The following is a 25,874-nucleotide window of genomic DNA, read 5'->3' on the forward strand; positions in this document are numbered from 1 at the left end:
AGTGAGCTGATTACTATGAGTGAGTGATGTGATGTATGGACAGTAGTGAACTGATTACTATGAGTGAGTGATGTGATGTATGGACAGTAGTGAGCAGATTACTATGAGTGAGTGATGTGATGTATGGACAGTAGTGAGCTGATTACTATGAGTGAGTGATGTGATGTATGGACAGTAGTGAACTGATTACTATGAGTGAGTGATTAGATTAGATTAGATTAGATTAGAGTTTATTTGTCATTGTAACAATACAGTACAGGTACACAGGCACAGTTTCATTTGTCAACGATCAACTCATTTTCAAAGAACAGTACACATACAAGTACATTCACAGTACAACGAAATGTATTTGTGCATTTAAGGGAGCACGCTGCTGCCATACAGTACATACAGTACCACGGCGCTGCTATAGCCCTTTCTTGCTGAAAAAGAAAAAGATAAAGATTTGGGAGGTGCAAGCTTTGCATTGGATGGTGTTGGGTTGCTTGGGCCGTTAAAAAAAAACATTGCTTCCGGGCAGTTCCTCCTGGAACTGCCCGGGAGAAAGAAAAAATAAGCCCTTACGAACATTGGGAAGGGGGGGGGGGGGGTGGGGGGGGTGAAGGCAGGTGAATGGATGTGTGTGTGCGTGTAAGTCTGCGATTGTGTTCGTGTGTGCGTTAGACCGGTTGTAAGCTTCCAGATAGTAGCTAGGTCAGAATGTCCTTTTCGCTGGTGACAATGCGATACTATGTAGACGTCCTTGGCCCAGCACCAGCTCGAAAGTCAAAACACCAGATGTTCGTGTGGGAGCAGACATGAATTGGGTGAGGGTGGGAAAGGCTTCCCTTCACATTGACTTCCTTTAGGGGGGGGGTTGGGGGGCGAGCGCACACAACACAGTTCCCATCTCACAGGAGGAGTGCGGTATTCCAAGGTCGTGCCAGTCCGGTCGTAATAATTCGGGCGAGGGATACAGAGAGTTAGAGTATACTCCTCTATTGTCCATATTTTGGCCCTCTTTGCATAGCGTTGTTTTGCTCCAGCAAGATGTTGACATTGCGTTTGAGTTCGTTAAACGCAACAGTCTGGGCACAAGCAACTTTGTGCAGTTCCAATATCATGACGGGCAGTTTTGGGGCTCCTGGGGGTCCACCCATCTTGCAGATTTTTCGATAAACCAAGGCAAAGCCCATGCCAATCAGCAGAAACCCTGTTATCACAAGAGTAAAAAGATAAAGATCTTCCACATCCTCAACGGAAAGAACCGTAAGGCACATCATATTCCACCGTTGCCGGTAGTCCATCACGTATCCAGCTGGGTAGGTTCCGTCGGGACAACTGGATTCCTCCGAACCAGATTTTCGTGTTGAAAAGATAGTATCCATGGCATTCAGTGCATAGCTCACCAGATCCATGTTTGCTTCCAAATAGGTCCAAATAGCTACGAGAGTAGAGACAGTGTTCAGATACGCTCCGTTTCGAAGACAATGAGAAGGGGAAACTCTCCGTAAGCAGCTAGAGAGAGTGCGACCGCCTTCAGTGAGAGCTGAGCAAGAATCTGATGTATGGACAGTAGTGAGCAGATTACTATGAGTGAGTGATGTGATGTATGGACAGTAGTGAGCAGATTACTATGAGTGAGTGATGTGATGTATGGACAGTAGTGAGCAGATTACTATGAGTGAGTGATGTGATGTATGGACAGTAGTGAGCAGATTACTATGAGTGAGTGATGTTATGTATGGACAGTAGTGAGCAGATTACTATGAGTGAGTGATGTGATGTATGGACAGTAGTGAGCAGATTACTATGAGTGAGTGATGTGATGTATGGACAGTAGTGAGCAGATTACTATGAGTGAGTGATGTGATGTATGGACAGTAGTGAGCAGATTACTATGAGTGAGTGATGTTATGTATGGACAGTAGTGAGCAGATTACTATGAGTGAGTGATGTGATGTATGGACAGTAGTGAGCAGATTACTATGAGTGAGTGATGTTATGTATGGACAGTAGTGAGCAGATTACTATGAGTGAGTGATGTGATGTATGGACAGTAGTGAGCAGATTACTATGAGTGAGTGATGTGATGTATGGACAGTAGTGAGCAGATTACTATGAGTGAGTGATGTGATGTATGGACAGTAGTGAGCAGATTACTATGAGTGAGTGATGTTATGTATGGACAGTAGTGAGCAGATTACTATGAGTGAGTGATGTGATGTATGGACAGTAGTGAGCAGATTACTATGAGTGAGTGATGTTATGTATGGACAGTAGTGAGCAGATTACTATGAGTGAGTGATGTGATGTATGGACAGTAGTGAGCAGATTACTATGAGTGATGTGATGTATGGAGAGTAGAGTTCTCAACGGGCCTGTACATTTTTAGGGCCTAAAATCCTACATTTTAGGCCCTAAACACATTGGGTTGGGTATGGTCGGATTTGGGAAGAATTTGGGAACTCTATCACAGTAAAAGTAATAAAATAAAAATAAAATAAAATAATACAAATATATATTTTCTTTTTTGGACAGTCTTTGGTACTTAAAAGTACCAAAACATTATGCACAGTGTCCCATTTCAATGTATTATTATATTATTATTTTTAAAGATTTGTTTCGGGGCTTTTAAGCCTTTATTGATAGGACAGTAGACTGACAGGTCTGTATTGACAGGACAGTAGACTGACAGGTCTTTATTGATAGGACAGTAGACTGACAGGTCTTTATTGATAGGACAGTAGACTGACAGGTCTTTATTGATAGGACAGTAGACTGACAGGTCTTTATTGATAGGACAGTAGACTGACAGCTCTTTATTGATAGGACAGTAGACTGACAGGAAATGGGGGGACAGATGGGGAGACACGCAGCAAAGGTCGTCTGCATCACAGGTCAATTGGACAAACTTTAGTAAAGTTAAAGTATCTCATAATTACACTCAAGTACAGTACAGTACTTGAGTAAATGTACTTACAGTAGGTGCTTTCCACCTCTAGAGTCAGTAACAGAGAACAGAAGTGTTTGCCAAACAAAGAAGTGGTTCAGCTGGTAGAACATGTCCTGCATGTCCTCAAGTGACCCGTCACATTCACCACACGTTGGGTTGAATTTCACCCTGCCATGAAGAATGTGACAGCAACAGACAGCAACCACTTTGATCCACACACAATAAGTGAACATCTGGACAACACATTGGGATTATAAAACAAAAAAAGGACTAAAACTTAAAGGTGATACACCATGCATTTAAAAATTTATGTCATATTATTTATGTCCCAAAAACGTTTTTCAAAAGATTTGAGGCTAAATTACCACTCCTGAATAGAGAGCCTCTCTCATTTTTTAATGTCTCTCAGAGCATTTCAGCTGCAGTACCACCTTTGGCCTGAACTGCCCATATATCGACATCCCTGCTCAGAGTATCTGACATCACTGTTATGTCACTTCACCTGTGATGTCACAGTGATGTGTCAGGGGAACCACAGTGTCAGGCGTTACAGACAGACAAGCTGTGACGGTTCACATACTAAACTGCGACCTACGGTCGCAATAAATACTTTAGTTTGTTGTAGAGCATAAAGTATAAATACTTTAGTTTGTTGTAGAGTATACAGTATAAATATATTAGTTTGTTGTAGAGTATAAAGTATAAATACTTTAGTTTGTTGTAGAGTATAAAGTATAAATACATTAGTTTGTTGTAGAGTATAAAGTATAAATACTTTAGTTAGAGTATAAAAGTATCATTACTTTAGTTAGAGTATAACGTATAAATACTTTAGTTAGAATATAAAGTATAAATACTTTAGTTAGAGTATAAAAGTAAATACTTTAGTATTGATTCATGATAAAGATCACATTAAGCTCAGATCTATACTTCATGGTCTCACAGTGTCACAGCTTGTAGATCTGCTATTTTGGGACCATGAAACCGTTATGCAACAGAGTGACCTGGAACGACCCTCCAGTCTCTTTCTCTCTCTCTCTCTCTAAAGTTATGGGAAGTCACATGACTTCAGAAAAGTGGTGTTCTTAAAGGGACCCCCCCCCCCTTCTCTCTCTCTCTCTCTCTCTCTCTCTCTCTCTCTCTCTCTCTCTCTCTCTCTCTCTGCACAAACATCCCTCTCTGAGGAAAGAAGCAGGAAGATTTGAACCCACAATCTTTGGATCACGTTAGGGTCGTTTTTCAGGCAGCAGGGACCCCTTAGCTGAGAGAGAGATGAAGCAGGGACCCCTTAGCTGAGACAGAGATGAAGCAGGGACCCCTTAGCTGAGAGAGAGATGAGGCAGGGACCCCTTAGCTGAGAGAGAGATGAAGCAGGGACCCCTTAGCTGAGACAGAGATGAAGCAGGGACCCCTTAGCTGAGAGAGAGATGAGGCAGGGACCCCTTAGCTGAGAGAGAGATGAAGCAGGGACCCCTTAGCTGAGACAGAGATGAGGCAGGGACCCTTAGCTGAGAGAGAGATGAAGCAGGGACCCCTTAGCTGAGAGAGAGATGAAGCAGGGACCCCTTAGCTGAGAGAGAGAGAGAGAGAGAGAGAGAGAGAGAGAGAAAGAGAGAGAGAGAGAGAGAGAGAGAGAGAGAGAGAGAGAGAGAGAGAGATGAAGCAGGGACCCTCCCACTACATTATTGTATAACATTGTGTTTCAGATTTTCATAGATTTCATAGATTTGTCAAGCACAATCATCAGTGTTGTGTAAATTATTTGTATTTTAGTTTTCAGACATTTAAGGCTGATATAGTAGGCTACAGGGTGGGGTGATGAGCTATCATCGTGGTGTAGTTTTCTAGCTATCACCTAAAAAGGTTAAGAGCTATAACTTCACCTGCAGTGATAGGATCATGCACACTCCAGGTGAAGTGATAGTTCTTCACCTTTTTAGGTGATAAGCTGTCACATGTTGTGATAGCTAGAAAACTACACAGCGGAGATAACTCATAACTAAAATGATTTTTTTTTCTATTTTTTTCTACTCACACAATAGAAACTTGAGGTCAATAATATCTTTTTGTATTTGTCGCATTCCTAAGACAAACTTTTGATTATAGTAAATGTACCCCCATTGATTCTGGATGGGGACCCAAATGCCATCCAGAATAAATTAGTAAGTAAGTAAGTAACATTTGTTGTAATCAAATTATTGTCTTAGGAATAAAACAAAAACAAAAAAGAATATCCATGAATTCAAGTCTCCATGGTGTGAGTAATCATTTTGGGGGTGAACTACTCCTTTAATCCCTGACTGTGGAGGAGGCGGGGCTACAGCATGTAGTCTAGTCTATAAAAGAAACACAGTAGAAACAGACAGGAACCATTTTGATCCACACACAATAAGTGAACTGAACATCTGGACAACATATTGGATTATAAAACAAACCAGAAGAACTTAAAGTTGATGTAAAGTAAGTGTTGTTTTATCACTAGGCTACTATATCCATCGGTTTTACACAGAAATAGTGTAGGCCTATAGCCTACTTTATGTTTTCTTATAATAATAATAATAGGCTACCACTCCCTGTCTCTGCCTGTCTTTACTTGTTCTTGTGGTTATTATGTTTCATGACACCAGCAACACATGTCTCGACAGAGCAGAACATTTAAGAGCAGAGCATTGTGAATATGATGAAGTCTATTATTTAACGCAACGAGTGACATAGATTTGGTATAATTATGACGGTTTAAAACCCGTGTCAGTTTCCCCTTTCTAAACGGCTGAAACCTGCTTGGTTTCCATTGTGAGTTAACAGTGTGATCCGGTCTAGAGCCCGCCTACTGTATCCTGTCGTTTGCACTCACACATGCATACACGCAGTGTTTCCTTTCCAGACCGGATCTGTAACATGCAAAGAGAGAGACTTTATCCCCAGCTAACCTTGCCTCACCAGGCTTTCTAGGGGGAAATCCCCATAGAGTATGGGGAAATCCCCACCTCACCAGTTTACTGTAAACCACGTGGTATAGGGGAGGATGATCATGTGAAAGAGAAGCAGTAGGGTGTGGTTTTCTTTGAGTATTTAATGTTTGTCAATGTAGTATGAGGTATTTTACAATTTAAAAAGTTTTAGGCAACAATTAAAATCTGTAAAAAGAAGAAGAAGAAAACAATACATTATTTACTGCTGAACCAGTGGACATCTCAAAGCTGCAGTCCATAACTTAGTTTAGTGAATACAACATTATTTTAACCATGGTAGAGTATGTTAATTAATAGTATTATTAACATGATATTCCAACATCTACCTCAGACCAGCTGTTAGTTCTATTGTTGCAACAGCTGTGTCTCTGTGGTCTAGTAGGACCCCTGCTGGTTGACATGTGCTACTGCATGCATCTGCATCTACTGTCTCAGCATTATGTTGTTGATATTGTTGCCTCATAGCAGGTTCACTGTTAATATTTGAATCTAATCATCCTATGTCAATGGCATATTGATAATACAGAATGAGATAAAAAACTGACACTGTTCTAGAAACGTGTTGTCTGCAACTATAAATGATTTGTATTTTTATTTTACTAGCTGTGTGTGTGTGTGTGTGTGTGTGTGTGTGTGTGTGTGTGTGTGTGTGTGTGTGTGTGTGTGTGTGTGTGTGTGTGTGTGTGTGTGTGTGTGTGTGTGTGTGTGTGTGTGCGCGCGTGTGCGCGTGTGCCACACTGTTCAAATGGCTGAAAGGCTACACTAAAGGATGCTGATGGTTAATGCCATCCATCTCTAGCATGTTGTGTTTTCTGATGTATTTTATTGACTGTAACCTTGACAGGTTTAATAAAGAGCAACATGGAGAGCAAGAAGGAGGAACCTGTCAAACATCACATCCACAGAGCAGAGTCTCCAACACCCTGCTGTGTGTCTATGAAGAGTGACGCGTCTAAAGGACGTCCTCCGGACTTCAGTGAACCTGGACCTCCACACACAAAGTACAATCCTCCTATAGAATATATAACACTATACAATATACATAACACTATAACATAACACTATAAAATATCAACACTACTAGAATAACATAGTTATGCAATCATTTGGCCAACGTCATTATATGATTAATTAATGCTTATAAGGCTGAGATATTGCTATGACCAGGCCTGGAATTTCATCATTTTAGGGGCAAGGCCACTTGGCCTTGGGGTTGTACATTTTTTGAGGGCACAAAGGCCAAATGCCAGGGCAGGAAGGCCATCAAATAAAACTCAATTTTAGTCCATTGAAAATCCGCTGTGAAATAAATAAATGGGTATTTACAATCTGATGCTCAGCCTTGCACAAATCAAAGATACAGATTGGTTTAAAAATGGGGGGACTGGTGTCTACATGACAAGAAAGACACTGGTGTCTACATATTGACAAGACAGAGACAGAGGAGAAAGTACAGTAATACAGTAAGCTGGGCTGGGGCATTAAGGCCACTGTGGCCTCAGGGCATGCCATTTTTTAGAGGGGCACAAGGCCAAACTGAGGGGCAACGACGGCCATGGCCTTCATGCCTCAAAGAAAAGAAAAGAAAAGAAAAGAAAAAAGTCTGTCTGCAGCAGTGTTGGAGGAAACGCATTACAAGTGACGCTGTTGCTATAATCTCATACATACATACTTAGTTACATTGAAGACCTACAGTATATTTCCATGTTCCATCTGTTGCCACAAGGGAAAGGGAAAACGGAACAATTGGCTTTTTCATTCTCATGATAAGTGGAAACAATGTTTTTGTATGATTCCAGAAGTCACAGGGCAGAGTCTCCAACACCCAGCTGTGTGTCTATGAAGAGTGACTGGTCTAAAGGACGTCCTCCTGATTTCAGTGAACCTGGACCTCCACACACACAGTATGTCAATCCTCAAACTATACACAACACTACTAGAATAACATAGTTATGCAATCATTTGGCCAACGTTATTTTAACCCTCTAAGGCCCGCATTAAGAAATACTTGAAATAAAAAATTGAAAAAAATCAGATGGTGTTGTAGGAGTCCTATTAAGAGGAAAATGTAATGTTTTTTTCAAAAAAATGTTTTTGTAAGATTTTATAGCCATAAATCAAAAATCATAAATCATGCTCTAATTTACATATGGGGGATATTTTTCAAAATAATAACATATGTACATGTTCTAGACATTCTAATGATCACCAAAAAGAATAGTACAGGCATTTTACTTATGTTTTTTTGAGGTATAGCTTCCATGAAAAAGTGAGATGTTGTTCGTCAAAACTCTGGAATTTCAGCGGGTGTGGCGGGTGTGAATGTCAGCCCCTGTGGGGGGTATTTATATGCAAATATTGTGGCCAATGGCATTGTAATACTAAACAATAGAATCCAATGGTGGTGTTTAGGTGGTAGGGGGAGCTAAAATAAAATGATTTAAACCTTTTTTTGGATAAAATACAAACGTTGTAATATTACAACCGTGGGCCTTAGAGGGTTAAGGCTGAGATATTGCTACGACCCACACATCTATCTAACAAAATGGAAAACAAAACAAAAGTCTAATCTATCTAAATCTATCTAATATTCAAATGGCATAGTGTGCCCACTTATTTCTAGCCTGCCAAAGAAAACAACTGTCAGATTACAACTTTTAACTAACCAATCCAGTCTAAGCTTCACTAGACTGACTCTTGGTTGTTACCCCTATTGTTTTTGGTGTCTCTGAAGTCAATCAGCTATTGCCGGTGTACACAGCCAAATTTCCGGGCCCCACTGTGCGGACTGTGGGGGCGCGAAAATTCACCGGGTGGACTCAAAATGTCCTCCGGGGCCCCCTCTGCGTGTGGACACCACTTGCTCGCCCATCAGTCCCACGGATGATTTTTGTTTCTTTTTTTTTAATTTAGGGTCCTTTTCTGCAGTTCAAGCATAATTCCACAGGGCGGCAGGCTATTTTCCAAAACTATTGGAAGTGGACATGTGTACACAGCCAGCATTACTGAATGGAAAAAATTACTGTCTAATTTGATAGACTATCCCATCTCCGTGATTTGTAGATCTAACTTTACAGACAGTTCATTTCTATGATTTGTATATCTAATTCCAAAACCAGTCCCATCCCCATGATTTGTAGATCTAATTCCATCAGCAGTTCCATACCATGATTTGTAGCTCTAAATCCATCACCTGTCACATCCACATGATTTGTAGATCTAATTCTAAAACCAGTCACATCCACATGATTTGTAGATCTAATTCTAAAACCATTCACATCCACATGATTTGTAGATCTAATCCATACCATAATTTGTAGCTCTAAATCTATCACCTGTCACATCCACATGATTTGTAGATCTAATTCTAAAACTAGTCGCATCCCCATGATTTGTAGATCTAATTCCATCGGCAGTTCCATACCATAATTTGTAGCTCTAAATCCATCACCTGTCACATCCACATGATTTGTAGATCTAATTCTAAAACCAGTCACATCCACATGATTTGTAGATCTAATTCTAAAACCATTCACATCCCCATGATTTGTAGATCTAATTCCATCGGCAGTTCCATACCATAATTTGTAGCTCTAAATCCATCACCTGTCACATCCACATGATTTGTAGATCTAATTCTAAAACCAGTCACATCCACATGATTTGTAGATCTAATTCTAAAACCATTCACATCCACATGATTTGTAGATCTAATCCATACCATAATTTGTAGCTCTAAATCTATCACCTGTCACATCCACATGATTTGTAGATCTAATTCTAAAACTAGTCGCATCCCCATGATTTGTAGATCTAATTCCATCGGCAGTTCCATACCATAATTTGTAGCTCTAAATCTATCACCTGTCAAATCCACATTATTTGTAGATCTAATTCTAAAACCAGTCCCATCCCCATGATTTGTAGATCTAAATCCAACAGCAGTTCCATACCATAATTTGTAGCCCTAAATCCATCACTTGTCACATCCACATTCTAGATCTAATTCTAAAACCAGTCACATCCACATGATTTGTAGATCTAATTCTAAAACCATTCCAATCCCCATGATTTGTAGATCTAATCCATACCATAATTTGTAGCTCTAAATCTATCACCTGTCACATCCACATGATTTGTAGATCTAATTCTAAAACTAGTCGCATCCCCATGATTTGTAGATCTAATTCCATCGGCAGTTCCATACCATAATTTGTAGCTCTAAATCTATCACCTGTCACAAAGGCTCTGGTGGGCTGTTTTGGGCTCTGGTGGGCTGTGCTGGGCTCTGGTAGGCTATACAGGGCAGTACTGTACTAGCCTAGACATGTTCATGTAAAACTATTGGCCGTGTACACTAAGGAATGTAGAAACTATTGCCTGTGTACACAGTGGATAATCCCATCAACGAGGAGCTACAGGACTGGTGGGAGCCTTGAGCAGACTGCTGGAGTCTGGTGCAGTCCTGTGCACCCTGGTCTGGCCTATTCCAGCCGGATCCAGCCTAGTGTAGCCTAGTGAAGCCATCTAACCTCTCCACTTCCCTAATCTATTCTCCCACTGTGCTGGACTTGGATGTGCTGGGCTGTGCTGGACTCTATCAGGCTCTGGTGAGCTGTTTTGGGCTCTGGTGGGCTGTGCTGGGCTCTGGTAGGCAATACAGGGCAGTACTGTACTATAGCCTAGACATGTTCATGTAAAACTATTGGCCGTGTACACTAAGGCATGTAGAAACTATTGCCTGTGTACACAGTGGATAATCCCATCAACGAGGAGCTACAGGACTGGCGGGAGCCTTGAGCAGCCCGGTGGAGACTGCTGGAGTCTGGTGCAGTCCTGTGCACCCTGGTCTGGCCTATTCCAGCCGGATCCAGCCTACTGTAGCCTAGTGAAGCCATCTAACTTCTCCACTTCCCTAATCTATTCTCCCACTGTGCTGGACTTGGATGTGCTGGGCTGTGCTGGACTCTATCAGGCTCTGGTGGGCTGTTTTGGGCTCTGGTGGGCTGTGCTGGGCTCTGGTAGGCTATACAGGGCAGTAATCTACTATAGCCCAGGCATGTTCATGTAAAACTATTGGCCGTGTACACAAAGGCATGTAGAAACTATTGCCCGTGTACACAGTGGATAATCCCATCAACGAGGAGCTAAGGGACTGGCGGGAGCCTTGAGCAGCCCGGTGGACACTGCTGGAGTCTGGTGCAGTCCTGTGCACCCTGGTCTGGCCTATTCCAGCCGGATCCAGCCTACTGTAGCCTAGTGAAGCCATCTAACTTCTCCACTTCCCTAATCTATTCTCCCACTGTGCTGGACTTGGATGTGCTGGGCTGTGCTGGACTCTATCAGGCTCTGGTGGGCTGTGCTGGGCTCTGGTAGGCTATACAGGGCAGTAATCTACTATAGCCTAGGCATGTTCATGTAAAACCATTGGCCGTGTACACAAAGGCATGTAGAAACTATTGCCCGTGTACACAGTGGATAATCCCATCAACGAGGAGCTAAGGGACTGGCGGGAGCCTTGAGCAGCCCGGTGGACACTGCTGGAGTCTGGTGCAGTCCTGTGCACCCTGGTCTGGCCTATTCCAGCCGGATCCAGCCTACTGTAGCCTAGTGAAGCCATCTAACTTCTCCACTTCCCTAATCTATTCTCCCACTGTGCTGGACTTGGATGTGCTGGGCTGTGCTGGACTCTATCAGGCTCTGGTGGGCTGTGCTGGGCTCTGGTAGGCTATACAGGGCAGTAATCTACTATAGCCTAGGCATGTTCATGTAAAACTATTGGCCGTGTACACAAAGGCATGTAGAAACTATTGCCCGTGTACACAGTGGATAATCCCATCAACGAGGAGCTAAGGGACTGGCGGGAGCCTTGAGCAGCCCGGTGGACACTGCTGGAGTCTGGTGCAGTCCTGTGCACCCTGGTCTGGCCTATTCCAGCCGGATCCAGCCTACTGTAGCCTAGTGAAGCCATCTAACTTATCCACTTCCCTAATCTATTCTCCCACTGTGCTGGACTTGGATGTGCTGGGCTGTGCTGGACTCTATCAGGCTCTGGTGGGCTGTTTTGGGCTCTGGTGGGCTGTGCTGGGCTCTGGTAGGCTATAGAGGGCAGTACTGTACTATAGCCTAGGCATGTTCATGTAAAACTATTGGCCGTGTACACTAAGGCATGTAGAAACTATTGCCCGTGTACACAGTGGATAATCCCATCAACAAGGAGCTACAGGACTGGCGGGAGCCTTGAGCAGACTGCTGGAGACTGCTGGAGTCTGGTGCACCCTGGTCTGGCCTATTCCAGCCGGATCCAGCCTAGTGTAGCCTAGTGAAGCCATCTAACCTCTCCACTTCCCTAATCTATTCTCCCACTGTGCTGGACTTGGATGTGCTGGGCTGTGCTGGACTATTGGGCTCTGGTGGGCTTTACTGGGCTCTGATATACAAGGCAGTACTCTACTAAAGTCTAAACATGTTCATGTAAAACTATTGGCCGTGTACACAAAGTCATATAGAAACTATTGCCTTTGTACACAGTGGTTAATCCCATGAACGAGGAGCTACAGTGCTGGTGGGAGCCTGCAGCAGCCTGATGGAGACTGGTGGAGTCTGGTGCAGTCTGGTGCACCCTGGTCTGGCCTATTCCAGCCTAGTGTAGCGTAGTGAAGTCACATAACTACCCCACTTCCCTAGGCTATTCTCCTGCTGGGCAGGAATAGGCTGGACTTAGGTGTGCTGCACTCTATTGGACTCTGGTGGGCTGTGCTGTGTTGTGCTGGGCTCTGTTGGGCTATATGAGGCAGTACAGTACTAAAGCCTAGACATGTTCATGTAAAACTATTGGCCGTGTACACAAACTCATGTAAAACTATTGCCTGTGTACACAGGGGTTAATCACATGTGCAAGGAGCTAAAGGCTGGCTGGAGCCTGGAACAGCCTGGTGGAGTCTAGTGGAGACTGGTGCACCCTAGTCTGGCCTATTCCAGCCGGATATGGCCTGTAATGGCCTGGTGCAGCCATCTAACCAGCCGGATATGGCCTGTAATGGCCTGGTGCAGCCATCTAACTACCCCCCTTCCCTGGTCTATACTCCCACTGGGCAGGACTGGGCTGGTCTTAGGTGTGCTGGACTCTATTGGGCTCTAGTGGGCTGTATTGGGCTCTGGCTCTATACTCCCACTGGGCAGGACTGGACTGGACTTAGGTGTGCTGGACTCTATTGGGCTCTAGTGGGCTGTATTGGGCTCTGGTGGGCTGTGCTGGGCTCTGTTGGGCTATACGAGGCAGAACAGTACTAAAGCCCAGACATGTTCATGTAAAACTGGCCGTGTACACAAAGGCATGTAGAAACTATGGCCCGTGTACACAGGGGCTTTTTCCTTGACCGTTCGAGTTAGGAGTGCCGTGTACACAGGATCTACAGAGCTGGCTGGAGTATGGAGCAGCCTGGTGGAGTCTGGTGCAGTCCTGTGCACCCTGGTCTGGCCTATTCAAGCCAGATCTGGCCTGTAATGGCCTGGTGTAGCCATCTAACTACCCCCCTTCCCTCGCCTATACTCCTACTGGGCAGGACTGGGCTTGACTTAGGTTTGCTGGACTCTATTGGGCTCTGGTGGGCTGTATTGGGCTCTGGTGGGCTGTGCTGTGCTGTGCTGGGCTCTGTTGGGCTATACGAGGCAGAACAGTACTAAAGCCCAGATATGTTCATGTAAAACTATTGGCCGTGTACACAAAGTCATGTAAAACTATGGCCTGTGTACACAGTGGCTTTTTCCTTGACCTTTCGAGTTAGGAGTGTCGTAGAGACACGAGACCGGGTTTGTTGGATTCAGCGTCAAAAAGTAAGTCAGAATAAGTGTCTTTTATCCGAAAGAATGTGTAATCGTGTTGGTGGCGTGCAAATTTCGTGTCTTTTTCGCAATCGTAAAGGGTTCAAATTGTCGAAGAGACACGAAACCCATTCCATTGGATCAGGCATCCTTCAAATATGAAAAGTATTTCCTGCGTGAAACGAACAGATTTTTTTAGATTTTTTTATTGATTTTAAGGACAAAAATTCGGGTTTCGGTGTCTTTTTCGCAATCGTAAAGGGTTCAAAGTGTCGGAGAGACACGAAACCCATTCCATCGGATCGGGCATGCTTCAAATATGAAAAGTTTATCCGGCCTAAAACAAAACATATTTTTTTGATTTTTTTATTCATTTTAAGGACAAAGGGCCCGGTTTGACGCCTAAAACGACCCTTTCCCTTGACCGTTGGAGTTAGGAGTGCCGTGTACACAGGATCTACAGAGCTGGCTGGAGTATGGAGCAGCCTGGTGGAGACTGGTGCAGTCCTGTGCACCCTGGTCTGGCCTATAACAGCCGGATCCAGCCTACTGTAGGCTAGTGAAGCCATCTAACCTCTCCACTTCCCTAATCTATTCTCCCACTGTGCTGGACTTGGATGTGCTGGGCTGTGCTGGACTCTATCAGGCTCTGGTGGGCTGTTTTGGGCTCTGGTGGGCTGTATTGGGCTCTGGTGGGCTGTGCTGTGCTGTGCTGGGCTCTGTTGGGCTATACGAGGCAGAACAGTACTAAAGCCCAGATATGTTCATGTAAAACTATTGGCCGTGTACACAAAGTCATGTAAAACTATGGCCCGTGTACACAGTGGCTTTTTCCTTGACCTTTCGAGTTAGGAGTGTCGTAGAGACACGAGACCGGGTTTGTTGGATTCAGCGTCAAAAAGTAAGTCAGAATAAGTGTCTTTTATCCGAAAGAATGTGTAATCGTGTTGGTGGCGTGCAAATTTCGTGTCTTTTTCGCAATCGTAAAGGGTTCAAATTGTCGGAGAGACACGAAACCCATTCCATTGGATCAGGCATCCTTCAAATATGAAAAGTATTTCCTGCGTGAAACAAACAGTTTTTTTTAGTTTTTTTTATTGATTTTAAGGACAAAAATTCGGGTTTCGGTGTCTTTTTCGCAATCGTAAAGGGTTCAAAGTGTCGGAGAGACACGAAACCCATTCCATCGGATCGGGCATGCTTCAAATATGAAAAGTTTGTCCGGCCTAAAACAAAACATATTTTTTTGATTTTTTTATTCATTTTAAGGACAAAGGGCCCGTTTTGACGCCTAAAACGACCCTTTCCCTTGACCGTTCGAGTTAGGAGTGCCGTGTACACAGGATCTACAGAGCTGGCTGGAGTATGGAGCAGCCTGGTGGAGTCTGGTGCAGTCCTGTCTACCCTGGTCTGGCCTATTCAAGCTGGATCCGGCCTGTAATGGCCTGGTGCAGCCATAAGAATACCCCCCTTCCCTGGTCTACAATACCACTGGGCAGGACTGGCCTAGACTTAGGTGTGCTGGACTCTATTGGGCTCTGGTGGGCTGTATTGGTCTCTGGTGGGCTGTGCGGTGCTGAGTTGAACTCTGTTGGGCTACACGAGGCAGTACTGTACTAAAGTTTAGACATGTTAATGTAAATAAACTATTGGCCGTGTACACAAACTCATGTATATCTATTCCCCGTGTACAGAGTTGTTAATCTCAAGTGTGGGGAGCTACAGTGCTGGTGAGATCCTGGCACAGTGCCCCAGAGGGGTCTCCAAATGATCTTGGGTGGTCCCAAATGATTAGCTTAATGTGAACATTGTTTTTTTTTTCCACTCAACAGTGTACAGAGGCTATCTGCACATTTTTTAAGATACAATTTAAGGACCTTTTTAATACCTTTAAAATAACAAATTAAATATTAAAATGTTGAAAATAGCAGATCTACAAGCTCACGCCGCCTTGCGTTGTGAGGCATTGTGAGCATGTATATCTGCTATTTTCACAAGACCGTGTTTTACAAACGCCTCAACTCTTTTTGTGCTACCAAACAGGACAAACTGTCAAATATTAAGTGAGAAGGTTTTGCCCAGCAGGACTTTCTCACAAGTTAGGCGATGTGCATAATGTTATTCCTTTGGTCTTGTTTGCAAACACACCAACAAAACACAGTAAGTCCAAATGGAAAACAAACACACTTTGCACTGAGCTCAAACATGCTTCTCTCCTAGTGAACTCCAAAGAAAGACTGAGGCCACTTGGCAGGAGGCACTGATCAAAAGACAGGCACTAATTGAACACTCCTGGCTTGGTGACCTGATTGGTAGGCAGGTGATGGTTGGTGTAGTAGTGTGTTGACAGCAAGGCTTATGCAGGCCAACCAAACTGTGTCCCTGGCAGGTGCTTGTAGATCTGCGAGGTGCTTGTAGATCTGCTGTATTGGGTTGAGCCCCCCTCACCCAAAAAATATTTATGGAATAAATACATTAAATATATATGAATACGTGAAGGACAACTGCCTGACTTCTATGTAAACCATACTATATGGACAGTTTTTTCTGCATGTCACTATGATGGAAAGCATCTTTAGCCTCACAATAACCATATTGAGTTACCACATGAGTTTGTGTGCACGCACAGCCAATAGTTTTACATGAATATTTCTAGGCTATAGTACAGTACTGCCCCATACAGCCTAACAGAGCCCAGCAAAGCACAGCACAGCCCACCAGAGACAAATACAGCCCACAGGAGCCCAATAGAGTCCAGCACACCTAAGTTCAGCCCAGTCCTGCCAAGTAGGAGTATAGACCAGGGAAGGGGGGTAGTTAGATGTCTCCACCAGGCCATTACAGGCTGGACCTGGCTTGAATAGGCCAGACCAGGGTGCACAGCACTACACCAGACTCCACCAGGCTGCTCCAGGCTCCAGCTTGCCCTGTAGATCCTTGCACATGCGATTATACACTGTGTACACAGGCAATAGTTTTACATGAGTTTGTGTACACGGCCAATAGTTTTACATGAACATGTCTAAACTTTAGTACTGTACTGCCTTGTATAGCCCAACAGAGCCTAGAACAGCACAGCACAGCCCACCAGAGCCCAGTACAGCCCACCAGAAACAAATACAGCCCAGCAGAGCCCAATAGAGTCCAACACACTAAGTCCAGCCTAGTGGGAGTTAAAACCAGGGACTGGGGGTAGTTAGATGGCTGCACAAGCCATTACAGGCCAGACAAGGGTGCACCAGACTCCACCTGCTCCAGGCTCCCCCCAGTCCTGTAGCTCCTCGTTGATGGGATTATCCACTCTGTACACAGGCAATAGTTTCTACATGCCTTTGTGTACACGGCCAATAGTTTTACATGAACATGTCTAAGCTTCAGTACAGTACTGCCCCGAACAGCCTACCAGAGCCCAGCACAGCCCACCAGAGCGCAGCACAGCCCACCAGATCCCAAAACAGCCCACCAGAGCCCGATAGAGTCCAGCACAGCCCAGCACATCCAAGTCCAGCACAGTGGGAGAATATATTAGGGAAGTGGGGAGGTTAGATGGCTTCACTAGGCTACACTAGGCTGGATCCGGCTGGAATAGGCCAGACCAGGGTGCACAGGACTGCACCAGACTCCAGCAGTCTCCACCAGGCTGCTCCAGGCTCCCGCCAGTCCTGTAGCTCCTCGTTGATGGGATTATCCACTGTGTACACGGGCAATAGTTTCTACATGCCTTTGTGTACACGGCCAATAGTTTTACATGAACATGTCTAAGCTTTAGTACATTGCTGCCCCGTACAGCCTACCAGAGCCCAGCACAGCCCACCAGAGCCCAAAACAGCCCACCAGAGCCCGAAAGAGTCCAGCACAGCCCAGCACATCCAAATCCAGCACAGTGGGAGAATATATTAGGGAAGTGGAGAGGTTAGATGGCTTCACTAGGCTACACTAGGCTGGATCCGGCTGGAATAGGCCAGACCAGGGTGCACAGGACTGCACCAGACTCAAGCAGTCTCCACCGGGCTGCTCCAGGCTCCCGCCAGTCCTGTAGCTCCTCGTTGATGGGATTATCCACTGTGTACACGGGCAATAGTTTCTACATGCCTTAGTGTACACGGCCAATAGTTTTACATGAACATGTCTAGGCTATAGTACAGTACTGCCCTGTATAGCCTACCAGAGCCCAGCATAGCCCACCAGAGCCCAAAACAGCCCACCAGAGCCTGATAGAGTCCAGCACAGCCCAGCACATCCAAGTCCAGCACAGTGGGAGAATAGATTAGGGAAGTGGAGAAGTTAGATGGCTTCACTAGGCTACAGTAGGCTGGATCCGGCTGGAATAGGCCAGACCAGGGTGCACAGGACTGCACCAGACTCCAGCAGTCTCCACCGGGCTGCTCAAGGCTCCCGCCAGTCCTGTAGCTCCTCGTTGATGGGATTATCCACTGTGTACACGGGCAATAGTTTCTACATGCCTTAGTGTACACGGCCAATAGTTTTACATGAACATGTCTAGGCTATAGTACAGTACTGCCCTGTATAGCCTACCAGAGCCCAGCATAGTCCACCAGAGCCCAAAACAGCCCACCACAGCCTGATAGAGTCCAGCACAGCCCAGCACATCCAAGTCCAGCACAGTGGTAGAATAGATTAGGGAAGTGGAGAGGTTAGATGGCTTCATTAGGCTACAGTAGGCTGGATCCGGCTGGAATAGGCCAGACCAGGGTGCACAGGACTGCACCAGACTCCAGCAGTCTCCACCGGGCTGCTCAAGGCTCCCGCCAGTCCTGTAGCTCCTCGTTGATGGGATTATCCACTGTGTACACGGGCAATAGTTTCTACATGCCTTAGTGTACACGGCCAATAGTTTTACATGAACATGTCTAGGCTATAGTACAGTACTGCCCTGTATAGCCTACCAGAGCCCGGCATAGCCCACCAGAGCCCAAAACAGCCCACCACAGCCTGATAGAGTCCAGCACAGCCCAGCACATCCAAGTCCAGCACAGTGGTAGAATAGATTAGGGAAGTGGAGAGGTTAGATGGCTTCATTAGGCTACAGTAGGCTGGATCCGGCTGGAATAGGCCAGACCAGGGTGCACAGGACTGCACCAGACTCCAGCAGTCTCCACCGGGCTGCTCAAGGCTCCCGCCAGTCCTGTAGCTCCTCGTTGATGGGATTATCCACTGTGTACACGGGCAATAGTTTCTACATGCCTTAGTGTACACGGCCAATAGTTTTACATGAACATGTCAAGGCTTTAATACAGTACTGCCTCGTATAGCCCAACAGAGCCCAGCACAGGAAAGCATCGCGCACCAGAGCCCAATACAGCCCACCAGAGCCCAATAGAGCCCAGCACACCTAAGTCCAGCCCAGTCCTTCCCAGTGTGAGTATAGACCTGGGAAGGGGGGTATTTTGATGGCTGCACCATGCCATTACAGGCCGGATCCAGCTTGAATAGGCCAGACCAGGGTGGACAGGACTGCACCAGACTCCAACAGTCTCCATCAGGATGCTCCAGGCTACAGCCAGCCCTGCAGCTCCCTACACATGCAATTAACCCCTGTGTACACGGGCAATAGTTTAACATGAGTTTGTGTACATGGCCAATAGTTTTACATGAACATGTCAAGGCTTGAATAGAGTACTGACTTATATGCAGTCATGTGCACCCTGGTCTGGCCTATTCCAGCTAGATCCGGCCTGTAATGGCCTGGTGCATACATAAATGCACCCCCTTCCCTTGTCTATACTCCCACTGTGCAGGACTGGGCTGGACTTAAGTGTGCTGGACTCTATTGGGCTGTATTGGACTCTGGTGGCCTGTGCTGTTACACTATTAAACCTATTACACTATTACACTATTACATGTAATGCACTATTACACTATTAGCCTTATTACACTATTACACTATTACACCTATTACACTATTAAACCTGTTACATTATTACACTATTTACACATATTGTGCTATTACACTATTACACTTATAGTGTAATATATACGTTTTACCCCCGGGAGACCCTCCTGAGAAGCGGGGGTCTGCGGACCCCCTCCCCGTCCGGGCCTCGGTCCTTGGTCCTTGGAGTGGAGCAATAGCTTGTAGATCGGCTACTTGAGTATTTTCCATATTTCTTTTCCCGGTGGCGCTGGGGTCCCTGGGGGTCCCTGGAGCTCCAGGGGTCCCTCGGGGCCCAGGCGGTGGCCCTGCCGCCGGGGACCCCCTGGGTGCCGTCCCCGTCTCTCCCGGTCGCTCCGGGGCCGAGTTAAAGCCTTTTTAGCGGACTGCAGTTGCAGGGGTCTGCCACTAGGTGGCGCTCTGTGAACGGCCGTCTCCGGGCCGCCGAGGCGGACGCGTGGGTACCGGCCCCAGCTCTCCCGGTCGCTCCTAGATCGAGTTACAGCATTTTATTTGCACTGCAGTGGCGGGGGGTCCTCCACTAGGGGCGCGACCTGGTGCGTCGTTCCGGAGCACCAGGAGTCGTGGTCCCCGGGAATTCCCTGTGAGCAGCCCCTTTGGGGGGATCATTTGGTAATTTTTTAGCTTTTTGGCGGTGGTCCCCGGGGGTCCCCAGAGCTCCGGAGGGTCCCTGGCTACTCTGCAGTCCCAGGCCGAGGCCCCAAAGTCGGACAGGAGCGGAGCAGCGGCCCGTCTGGTTCTCCAAAGCCATATCTGAGGTCCACAGTCATATCGCCAGGGGTCCCTGGAGGTGGTCCCTGATCGGTAGTCCCCGGACTCTGCAGTCCGAGGCCAAGGCCCCAGAAACCCCTCAGGGACCCAGAGAGGTCCCCGAACCACACTTTGGGAACCAGCCAAGGACCCCTTTGAAACCCTGTAGGGCCCCCCAGAGGTCCCCGAACCACACTTTGGGAACCAGCCATGAATGTACTAGGCTGTTGTGAACCAGCCATGGAAACCCTGGGGGTCCCCAAACCACACTTTGGGAACCAGCCAGGGACCCCCTGGAAACCCGGGGTCCCCAAACCACACTTTGGGAACCAACCAGGCAGTAGTAGGCTAGACTATAGCTCTCTGCTGCCCCCCATTGATAAAACATAGTCGGCACAGAATTGTACACGAAAGGCAGCCAGCGAGTGATCACGCACCATGGTCACTATGAGACATGTACAATGACTGTACACCGGCTCCAAAGGGTACACGGGCCATGGTCATTAACATTGAAACTGCCTGCCGTAGACACCAAAAACAATTGTTTTTAGGATTGATTTAAAAAAAAATGTTTTACTTGTTTATAAATCTCTCAAAGGTCTGGCACCTTCGTACCATGACTGCCTGACTAGATATGTTCCAAACCTTCATATGTCTATAACTGTCTGACTAGATAATTATGTTCCAAGTATTCACACCTCTATGACTGACTAGATATGTTCTAAACCGCCCCTCAGGTATTCTAGTGCTGATCTAACTTTTTAATTCTCATGATAAATGTATACAAATTTGTATGATTCCAGAAGTCACAGAGCAGAGTCTCCAACACCCAGCTGTGTGTCTATGAAGAGTGACTGGTCTAAATTTGAACCTCCTAACTTCAGTGAACCTGGACCTCCACACACACAGTATGTCAATCCTCCTCTACAATTTATAACACTATACCAGGGGTCTTCAACAGGGGGTCCGCGACCCCCAGGGGGTCCGTGGAGGTACTGCAGGGGGTCCGCGAAATTATTGCTTAAAAAAAAAAAAAAAGTTTCAAAAAATGTTTTTTTTTCTTTTTTTTTCACATTTTTGTTAAAAAATAAATCATGATTCTATCCATTTTGAATAGCTTGAATACATGATTACTATGCAATTGACAGATTGTTGATATTATTGACATTGGTTCTCAGTTAATAAGTAGTATGTTTAGAAATGGTAGTGGTACGGCCCACCCTGCTCGCTGTAACTTGTACATGTTTAAAATAAAAAATATGTCGTAGCCCCGACCCCCCCACCCTACGAGGTGGTAGGGGGTCCCTGCTCCATCTCCCCATCAGTTTGGGGGTCCCCGGCCTGAAAACGTTGAAGACCCCTGCACTATACAATATACACAACAATAACACTATAGAATGTACACAATGCTACTAAAACAACATATTTGATAACATAATTGGTCTATCATTTGACCAAGGTCATTATATGGTAATTCAAGTTTATTAAGGCTGAGATATCGTTACGACTAGGGATGTAAAAAAAATCTTGAAAATCGACTCATGCTCACCGCGACTCAAAAAAAGTATGAGTCGATTTTTGTATTTTATTTTTTCTAAAGTTTTTCCCCCAAAAATGTTTTAATCGCTCGTTCAAAAACGTTATAAGCGTTAATGTTTTCCCAATGTAAGAGGACCGGTGTGTGTGTCTCTGTGTCGGGGACGAGTGAACGTCTGTGTTGTGCATGCATGCATCGCAGATTCGTGTGCGTACGGTGCTAGTCAGGTCCGCGGACTACAGGTTGAGAAACACTGCTGGTCTGTTCGTCTGCACGCGTCATAGCAGTGCGCGCTGACTGGATGTGTTTTGTTTACATGCCTGTGTGTGCGCATGCATGCTTGACACGAAAGCTCGCTTGTTAATGGCAGCGTCGCCTCGTGTGCAGTGATTTTGTCAAGATTGACAATAAAACAACACAAAATACACTTCTCGTCGTTAATGCGACACACCCGTGGACGCGGTCGGGGAGGGAGTGCGAGGCACGGAGGCAGACCAAAGCTCCACATTTGTTACACTAGCCTGGGTTGCCAGCCAGAGCGCTCCCACTACTTTCCATGGACTTTGTCACTCCGCTTCTAGTCTCTAGAGAACAGACTCTGTGCTAACGCAAGGAAGAGCAATTATTTATTATTATTATTAGGGCTTTGATGCAAGTTCTGATGGGTGCAGCTGCATAAGTTGTGTTGCTTAAAGTAATGTGCCGTTGTGCTCTCCTCTCAGCTGCTGCTTAGCCTGAAAAAAAGTGAAAAAAAAAGTCGATTGACTTGTCGATTTTCGCCCTCGGCGCGCCGATTCGTAAATAATGCGTTGATTAACATCCCTAGTTACGACCATCCTTAAATGGGAAGTTGGAGGTAACACGTTACAAGTAACACTGTTACTGTAATCACTGTTACTGTAATCACTGTTACTGTAATCACTTTACCTTTTTAGTAACGGAGTAACATAACACGTTAGTTTTGCAACAGAGTAATTGTTTACTCAGTTACTTTTTTCCCAAAATCAATGGTGTTACATCTATTCCATGTTCCTTATGTTGCCTCAAGGGAAAAAGAAAACAGAAACAATCAGCCTTTTCATTCTCATGATAATTTTAGAAACATATTTTTGTATGATTCCAGAAGTCACAGAGCAGAGTCTCCAACACCCAGCTGTGTGTCTATGAAGAGTGACCGATCTATGGGAATACGTCCTGTCTTCAGTGAACCTGGACCTCCACACACACAGTATGTCAATCCTTTTATTTACAGTAATGATGTGAAGATCGGATCGGTGATCAGGGATCGAATCGGGGTGAAAAAGATCGGAAACATTAGTAAAACTAGAAGCAGTGCTCTTCCGAGCACAGGTCTCCACCAGGCCACACAAATCGGCCTGTTATAGCGCCACCATGAGGCTGATTTAAAAAATGTGGGGCAGAGGTTCTGAATTAGCATCCAGGGAGTGTGTGTGCTCAGTTTGGCAGCGATCGGGCCAACGGCGCCGGAGATTAACTGGTAACAACCAGGCCACACAAATCGGCCTGTTATAGCGCCACCATGAGGCTGATTTGAAAAATGTGGGGCAGAGGTTCTACATTGGCATCCAGGGAGTGTGTGTGCTCAGTTTGGCAGCGATCGGGCCAACGGTGACTGAGATTAGCTGCTCACAAACTGCGAGGACGTACGGACGCACGGACGCACGCACGCACGGACGGACGGACGGACGGACGGACGGACGGACGGAGGGGAAAACATACTCTCCCTCAGCCTTCGGCTGGTGGAGACAATAAAATAGAATTAAAATGGTGCAATCATTTGGCTAAACTTGTTTTTTGGTTAATTAATGGCTGAGATATTGCTATTACCCACACATCCATCCCTAAATGTAAAAGAAAGTCTAGTCTATCTAAATCAAAGAAAACAACTGACAGATTACAACTTGTTGAAAATGAAAACAACTGACAGATTAAAACTTGTTCAAAATGAAAACAACTGACAGATTACAACTTGTTCCAAATGAAAACAACTGACAGATTAAAACTCTGGCAGCAGCCAGAGTTTTAACTGAAACTAAGATGAGAGAACATAATTATTACTCCATTTTTAACTTCACTGATTCCTGCTTGTTTTTAGGATTGATCTAAAACATCTTTTACTTGTTTATAAAGCTCTCAAATGTTTGGCACCTACGACTGCCATTATCCATTATCAGCATCCTTTATTGTAAACATTTCATCACATTTGAACTGAGCCTTTTCGTACAGTACACACACAACACCAAAACAATCACCACATGACACACAGACATGAACACACAGCAAATATAGACAGGCAAATAGCCTACCTCCAAGCTTACAACACAATGCAGTGTGAGCTTGTAGATAGGATATTATATGATATACATGTTTTGGAGTATATGGCGGACAAGTGCGGTTAACTCTGATATAATAATGCAAATTGATATTATATAAGTCATTGTCTATATTCATAATAAGTTGTTGTTTGTTTAATTGTGAATTGTGATGTTGTGAGTTAATTTGAAATATCTGGCGCCAGTTTAGATAGGAGGAACTGTAAATCACACACAGGAGAGGATGAGCGGTGCAACCATGTTTACTGAATGAATGGGCAGGAAATGACGGTACATACATATACATGTTCACATGCCCAATCACATGCCACCCACAATCCCATAGTCAGAGGGAATAACATAATCCCTGGCGCCACCCTTTTTCTCTTTTTTTTTTTTTTTTTAAATAACACCCCAACTTGTGCATTGTCCATTCACCAATAATATCTCAGCCTATCTGGCTCTCTGGTCTGACGCCCCGACCTGCGAGGCACTGTCACCTCTCTCTCAGCCTCAGGAGGAGGCACACTCTCCACTGACTGGTCCATTTCACATGTCTCAGGCACGTCTGCTGACGTGCCACCATGATACTGGGGTGACAGGGGCGGCTCTGCTATGGCCGGTGGAATATCAGGGCCACGTAGAGACTCCACAGGATCCTCATCGGACGACAGGCCAGCGTCCACTGGTTCCGTGACAGGAGACTGGTCCCTCACCTTGTAGCAATCACTCACTCTGACTCTGTAGGAGGTACGGCGCAGTTGATTACCCGTAAACTTCTGGATGTTACACCATGCTCCATCAACACTGACGACCAGGTATCTGTCACGGGCTCTTGACTTGTTCCGATCCCCATATAGGTACACCAGGTCTCCTGGTTGGAGGGATACTGGCGCACCTGCACGGCCGGATGGTGCTTTCGCTCTCATGCTGTAAGGGTGGTTGGCCACACGCTGCGACTGCTGTTCTCTGATGAGAGCCTGGTCATCCACTGGTAACTGCTGATGAGAGAACTGATCCCGCTGGAACATCATCTCACGGGCAGCCAGCCCACGTGACCTGACCCGGCTGTTCAAGCGGGCCGTGGAGACGGAGAGCAGCAGGGGTGTGACAGCTTTACAATTAGGCTCAATGCGTAAGATCTCACCCTGCAGTTCTTGAATAGCTCTCTCAGCCACCGGATTCTTGTTGATGTTCTTAACCCTGCCCACTTCCACGACCAGCCTGTGCGTGGCGAGAACCTCATCTCCTTCCAACGCAGCAAACCCTGGAGCTGGGTCAGTTCTGATTACTGCAAAGGGCCCATCAAGTGGACACACGCCTACGCACAGGCGAAGTAGAGCATCTCTGAGTGTCTCTGAGCGTTCATTCTCAATAATGGAGGTTAGTGTGAAGGATGTCACGCATTCTCGAACGACAAGAATGAATTGGCGTTCACGTCTAAACACATCTGCTGCGAAGGCGGCCCCAACGACCTCGGGTGGGTGACACGTAGACTGGTCAAGCATGAACGCCGGGGCCTTTTTCAGGGATGCACATCGATGGCACCCATCAGCTACACGTTGAACAGAAGCATCCATGTCCAAGGCATAGAAGTAACGCTGCACGA

This window comes from Nannobrachium achirus (assembly GCF_963921795.1).
Source record: "Nannobrachium achirus genome assembly, chromosome: 10".
Classification (NCBI taxonomy): Eukaryota; Metazoa; Chordata; class Actinopteri; order Myctophiformes; family Myctophidae; genus Nannobrachium; species Nannobrachium achirus.